Source organism: Mus musculus, chromosome 10, assembly GCF_000001635.26.
Source record: "Mus musculus strain C57BL/6J chromosome 10, GRCm38.p6 C57BL/6J".
Lineage (NCBI taxonomy): Eukaryota > Metazoa > Chordata > Mammalia > Rodentia > Muridae > Mus > Mus musculus.
In genome coordinates, this window is record NC_000076.6 from 15,459,709 (window position 1) to 15,467,065 (window position 7,357).

Genomic DNA, 7,357 nt, shown 5'->3' on the forward strand with positions numbered 1-7,357 from the left:
TTGAAAGTGAGTAGAAACAATTGAGAAAAACCATATTTACACTATTATTTCCTAGTTCTCATCGGATCATGTATGTCTGTCACTTATCTTTTCAGTTGCCTTTGCCATCTGGTGTGGATCCTTTCATCTCAAGTTTCCTTTTAAGTGTCATTTTTAAGATACACACATTAAAAGCCAATTGTCTCAGGCTGCATCTATTTAAAAAATTAGCATTCTTTAAGAGAATATTTTCACTTGATACAGGATTTGTTACTGGTTGTTTTCATTGTGGACACTTTGTTCCTCTACATCATATGGCCTCCTTTCTCTTTCTGAGGAGACACTCATGTACTTGGTCTTGGACAATTTTCCTTAGCTTTTCTTTCTTAAAGTTTCTCTTCAAGGTATTACTAAAATGTGTCAATATATAGATCTTAACAAATATATTCTTATTGGTCTTGAGAATGCCTAATATATATATATATATATATATATACACACATAAATTAGTCAGAATTCTACAACCAGGAGTGGGATTTGTTGCTAATCCTTTTTCTTTTTCTTCTTTTGCCTCTTTGTCCACTAAAGAATCTTACTTTGTGGATCTTTATCCACTCCATGCAGTTTTCAAAGTACCTGTGACTCTGTTAGTTTTAATTACTCTATTAGATGGCTATAACTTGTTCTTGTTCTTGTTCTTGTTCTTGTTCTTGTTCTTGTTCTTGTTCTTGTTCTTGTTCTTGTTCTTGTTCTTGTTCTTGTTCTTGTTCTTGTTCTTGTTCTTGTTCTTGTTCTTGTTCTTGTTCTTTCTTGCTTGTTCTTTTTCTTGGCTTTGGCCTTGGCCTTGGTCATGTTCTTGTTGTGTTCATGATTTTGATCCTCTTACTCCCCCTCCTCCTCCTTCTTCTCCTTATTCTACTTTCTGATATATATAATATTTTAGCTTTGGAACTAAGTACTTTAGTGATTAGGGTAGTGATTCTAGGTTCTAAACTTCATTCAAGATACTGCAGTATTTCATTATTTATGCTCTATAATGGTATAATTAATTTATAGTATATTCTTGATAGGTTTCTTTCCAACTGATAAGTCTGTCCCATGTTGGGTTTTCTTTTTCTTTTCTTTGGCTTCAAAGTGTCTCCTCTGTGTCAATATTTATTAATTGTCAACAACTATCTGATAAAAACTAGTCTTAATCTTAGCATCAGATGCCATATTTATGTGATCAGTTTTCTACACATATTGGTATTAGGATCAGAAATCAGTGTTCATCCTGGTTACCTTTTCCTTTGTGGCCTGTAATTTTGTCAAATAAATGGTGGAATTAATTATTTTTAACTCATAATATATTGTATGTAAACATTTTTGAGGTGCATTTACTATTAGCTCTTATTTAGTGCCATATCAATATTTCAAGCACATTTTTATAACAGTGTTTCTTTTTGTCTCTTGATTGTCTTATGTAAAAAAGATAAGTTTCATTGTGACATTTTTTATTTTTACTTTTAAAAATTATTTTATTTATTTATATTCCAGCCACTCCAACCCTCCCAGTTCCCCGTTCTACAGTTCCACAGTTCCACAGTTCCTCATCCCATTCCTCCTCCACTTTACCTCTGAGAGGATACTTGCCCCAACCACCCCCCTAAGCCTCATACTTCCATGGTGCAGGCATGGTGTAGGCAGAGCTGAGAGGTCTATATCTTCATCTGAATGCTGTTAGTGGAAGACTGGCTTCCAGACAGCTAGGAAGAGGGTCTTAAATCCCACACTCACAGTGACATTCCTACTATAAAAGGGCTATACCTTCTAATAGTGCCACTCCCTGGGCCAAGCATATACAAACTATCACACTCAGAAAATTGGAAATATTTTTACCTGAAGATATGGCTATACCACTGGTCAGTATGTACCCAAAAGATGCCTGACCATGCCACAAGGATAGGTTCCCTGTTATGTTCATAGCAGCTTTACTTGTAATAATCAGCAGCTGGAAAATGTGGCAGGATTGTCAGTCAGATTTCCAGGATGCCCACACAATAACTTCACCGAGAATTGATAATGGTACAAGCTGCCCACCTAGATTAGACAAGTCATCTCAATTATTCTATCCCTAAATGATATTAAATCTACCTGTGGTTATTTAAAACCCTGCAGATTCTGAATCACCCTGCTCATTGCCCTTCATCTTGCTTCCTTCTCCTCTCTCCTGAGTCAATCCCTTTCTTTGCAACTCTTAGCTCCACCTCCCTTTTCCCTGTCCTATCACAGGCCTCTTGTTGCCCTAATATTTAAATTAACTGGACAGGGAAGATACTGCCACACGAAGCAACCCAGATTTCCCTCAACCTAAGAATCTGTATAGAAAATGCAGTTCATTTACGCGATGCAATTGTATTCAGCTATTAAAAATGAGAACTTCATGAGTTTTGCAATCAAATGAATGCTAGAAAGTAGCACCCTGAGTGAGGTAACTTGAGGCCCCAAGGAAGAGTGAGGCCAGGGGATATCTAAGAGTCATTCAAGTTGTACTGGTCTTGAAGACATGAAGGGTTCATGAAGACCAGCTGAGGCTTGGTACTATGAGAGGCCAGGGAAGACCATTGGTGAAGGTGCAGTCTTGGTTGTAGTTGATGGTCTAGGACTGAAGGGGTCATTCAAAAATGTTGAAGCTTGGCACCATGAAGAACGCCTCGGAGAGGCTTTTGATGAATCCTAGATGCAGTGGAAGATCCCAGTACTGGAAATGACAGTACCACAGTATGATCACCACAAACAGCAGCAGCAGTGTAGTAGATCAACCTGAGCTTAGAGTGCTACAGAGGGCAGAGCTGGAGAAGTGATGCAAGCCCTTTGAAGGAGCCCAGAAGATCATGTGTGGATCCTAGACACTTGAACATGAAGCTGTAAAGCTGAAGTTGACTTGGAGACTGCAAAATGTTAAGGATGCCAGAGCCATGGGATATCTGCATAAGAAAGCTGATGATAGGGAACAGAACCAGCCCAGGAGAAAGAAGTTTGTTGTAGTCATCAAATGTGAAAAAGGAGGTTGAGACTTGAAGGCTTTGACATCAGATGTGGAGATGCAGAGTTTGGAGTTCACCCAGCTGGTTTCCTGGAATGCTTTGGGGATTACAGTTAAGTGATTGAATGAATCTCAGAAGAATCTTTGAAATTTTAACATTGTTGAGACTGCTATAAATTATGAGGACTTTGGAAATTGGACTAGATGTATTTTGCATTTATCAATTGTTGATCTTAAAGCCTGAGCAATTGATGTTCTGCTCAGAAAATTTCCCCCTGTCGTCAATGAGTTCCAGGCTCTTTTCCAATTCTTTTTCTTGTAGACTCAGTGTATTTGGTTTTACATTGAGGTCCTTGATCTACTTGGATTTCAGCTTTGTACAAGGTGATAAAGATCGTTCTATTTTCATTCTTCTATGTGCAGACTGCAATTTAGACCAGCATCATTTATTGAAGATGCCTTCTATTTTCCACTTTATATTTTGGCTTCTTTTCCAAAGACCAAGTGTCCATATGTGGTGGGTTTACTTCTGGTACTTCAATTCTATTCCATTGATCCACCTGCCTGTGCTGTACCAATGTCATGGGTTTAATTTCATTATTGCTCTGTAGTACAGCTTGAGGTCAGTGATGGTGATTCCCACAGAAGTTCTAAGAATTCCTCTTTCCATGTCTGTGAATCATTGTGTTGGAATTTTGCTGGGATTTGAATTGAATCTGTAAATTGCTTTTGGTAAGATGGCTATTCTTACTATGTTAATCCTACTGATTCAAGAGCATGGGAAATTGTCATGAAACTGTCCTGAATCAGAATTAATAACAGAGGCGAGAAGGGAGCCTAGGACTCAGAAGTTAGGTTATAACAACTAGTCTATTCATAAACAGCAGTAAACAGCAATAAACAAGTAAATGGAGAAATGGGATTGCACTCGTACACACACGCACACGCGCACACACCACTAAACTCTGGTCTGGCCTGATGTGGTATCCAGGCTCAATGGTTGCACATCAGGTAAGGCTTGCAAAGTCTTCTACTTTTCCAGTCTCACTGGAGCGATCCCCAGTAGTGGCTGATTTCTTGGTGGTGGGCAACCAGGTCAGTGGAATTGATTTTCAGAGTGATGGCATCTCCCATTGGACCTGGGAATGAGCAAGTTGCTGTGGCCAGACCAGAGTTTTTAAGCTAACTTCAACCAATCATAATTAAGGCATTCACACATAACTTCAAGTTGCCCTTGCTCCAACATTATCACCCTCACGCATACACACACTAGGCTAGGTTTGCATGGTTACATGGGGCCTCAGCAGTGAGTGAAGCCTGGAGGCTAGGGGCAGAGTGAGGGCAGCAGCTTTGCAGCACTGGGAGAAGGGCCTCCTGGGGCCATGCATTCCTTACAGAGATCTTTCTGGTTTTTGAGGTCTTCTTCATTTTCTTTTTTCAGGTATTTGAAATTCTTGTCAAACAGATATTCACTTGCTCTGTAAATTACACCGAGATATTTTATACCACTTATGGCTATTGTGAAGGGGGTTGTTTCCCTAATTTCTTTCTCAACCTGTTTATCATTTGTATAAAGGAGAGCTACTGATTTTTTTCAGTTAATTTTTTTTCCATTTTTTATTAGGTATTTAGCTCATTTACATTTCCAATGCTATACCAAAAGTCCCCCATATCCACCCACCCCCACTCCCCTGCCCACCCACTCCCCCTTTTTGGCCCTGGTGTTCCCCTGTACTGGGGCATATAAAGTTTGCAAGTCCAATGGGCCTCTCATTCCAGTGATGGCCGACTAGGCCATCTTTTGATATATATGCAGCTAGAGTCAAGAGGTCCGGGATACTGGTTAGTTCATAATGTTGTTCCACCTATAGGGTTGCAGATCCCTTTAGCTCCTTGGCTACTTTCTCTAGCTCCTCCATTGGGAGCCCTATGATCCATCCATTAGCTGACTGTGAGCATCCACTTCTGTGTTTGCTAGGCCCCAGCATAGTCTCACAAGAGACAGCTACATCTGGGTCCTTTCAATAAAATCTTGCTAGTGTATGCAATGGTGTCAGCGTTTGGATGCTGATTATGGGGTGGATCCCTGGATATGGCAGTCTCTACATGGTCCATCCTTTCATCTCAGCTCCAAACTTTGTCTCTGTAACTCCTTCCATGGGTGTTTTGTTCCCAAATCTAAGGAGGGGCATAGTGTCCACAATTCAGTCTTCATTCTTCTTGAGTTTCATGTGTTTAGCAAATTATATCTTATATCTTGGGTATCCTAGGTTTGGGGCTAATATCCACTTATCAGTGAGTACATATTGTATGAGTTTCTTTGTGAATGTGTTACCTCACTCAGGATGATGCCCTCCAGGTCCATCCATTTGGCTAGGAATTTCATAAATTCATTCTTTTTAATAGCTGAGTAGTACTCCATTGTGTAGATGTACCACATTTTCTGTATCCATTCCTCTGTTGAGGGGCATCTAGGTTCTTTCCAGCTTCTGGCTATTATAAATAAGGCTGCTATGAACATAGTGGAGCATGTGTCCTTCTTACCAGTTGGGGCATCTTCTGGATATATGCCCAGGAGAGGTATTGCTGGATCCTCCGGTAGTACTATGTCCAATTTTCTGAGGAACCGCCAGACTGATTTCCAGAGTGGTTGTACAAGCCTGCACTCCCACCAACAATGGAGGAGTGTTCCTCTTTCTCCACATCCACGCCAGCATCTGCTGTCACCTGAATTTTTGACCTTAGCCATTCTGACTGGTGTGAGGTGGAATCTCAGGGTTGTTTTGATTTGCATTTCTCTGATGATTAAGGATGTCGAACATTTTTTCAGGTGTTTCTCTGCCATTCGGTATTCCTCAGGTGAGAATTCTTTGTTCAGTTCTGAGCCCCATTTTTTAATGGGGTTATTTGATTTTCTGAAGTCCACCTTCTTGAGTTCTTTATATATGTTGGATATTAGTCCCCTATCTGATTTAGGATAGGTAAAGATCCTTTCCCAATCTGTTGGTGGTCTTTTTGTCTTATTGACGGTGTCTTTTGCCTTGCAGAAACTTTGGAGTTTCATTGGGTCCCATTTGTCAATTCTCGATCTTACAGCACAAGCCATTGCTGTTCTGTTCAGGAATTTTTCCCCTGTGCCCATATCTTCAAGGCTTTTCCCCACTTTCTCCTCTATAAGTTTCAGTGTCTCTGGTTTTATGTGAAGTTCCTTGATCCACTTAGATTTGACCTTAGTACAAGGAGATAAGTATGGATCGATTCGCATTCTTCTACACGATAACAACCAGTTGTGCCAGCACCAATTGTTGAAAATGCTGTCTTTCTTCCACTGGATGGTTTTAGCTCCCTTGTCGAAGATCAAGTGACCATAGGTGTGTGGGTTCATTTCTGGGTCTTCAATTCTATTCCATTGGTCTACTTGTCTGTCTCTATACCAGTACCATGCAGTTTTTATCACAATTGCTCTGTAGTAAAGCTTTAGGTCTGGCATGGTGATTCCACCAGAAGTTCTTTTATCCTTGAGAAGACTTTTTGCTATCCTAGGTTTTTTGTTATTCCAGACAAATTTGCAAATTGCTCCTTCCAATTCGTTGAAGAATTGAGTTGGAATTTTGATGGGGATTGCATTGAATCTGTAGATTGCTTTTGGCAAGATAGCCATTTTTACAATGTTGATCCTGCCAATCCATGAGCATGGGAGAGCTTTCCATCTTCTGAGATCTTCCTTAATTTCTTTCTTCAGAGATTTGAAGTTTTTATCATACAGATCTTTCACTTCCTTAGTTAGAGTCATGCCAAGATATTTTATATTATTTGTGACTATTGAGAAGGGTGTTGTTTCCCTAATTTCTTTCTCAGCCTGTTTATTCTTTGTATAGAGAAAGGCCATTGACTTGTTTGAGTTTATTTTATATCCAGCTACTTCACTGAAGCTGTTTATCAGGTTTAGGAGTTCTCTGGTAGAATTTTTAGGGTCACTTATATATACTATCATATCATCTGCAAAAAGTGATATTTTGACTTCCTCTTTTCCAATTTGTATCCCCTTGATCTCCTTTTGTTGTCGAATTGCTCTGGCTAATACTTCAAGTACTATGTTGAAAAGGTAGGGAGAAAGTGGGCAGCCTTGTCTAGTCCCTGATTTTAGTGGGATTGCTTCCAGCTTCTCTCCATTTACTTTAATGCTGGCTACTGGTTTGCTGTAGATTGCTTTTATCATGTTTAGGTATGGGCCTTGAATTCCTGATCTTTCCAACACTTTTATCATGAATGGGTGTTGGATCTTGTCAAATGCTTTTTCTGCATCTAACGAGATGATCATGTGGTTTTTGTCTTTGAGTTTGTTTATATAAT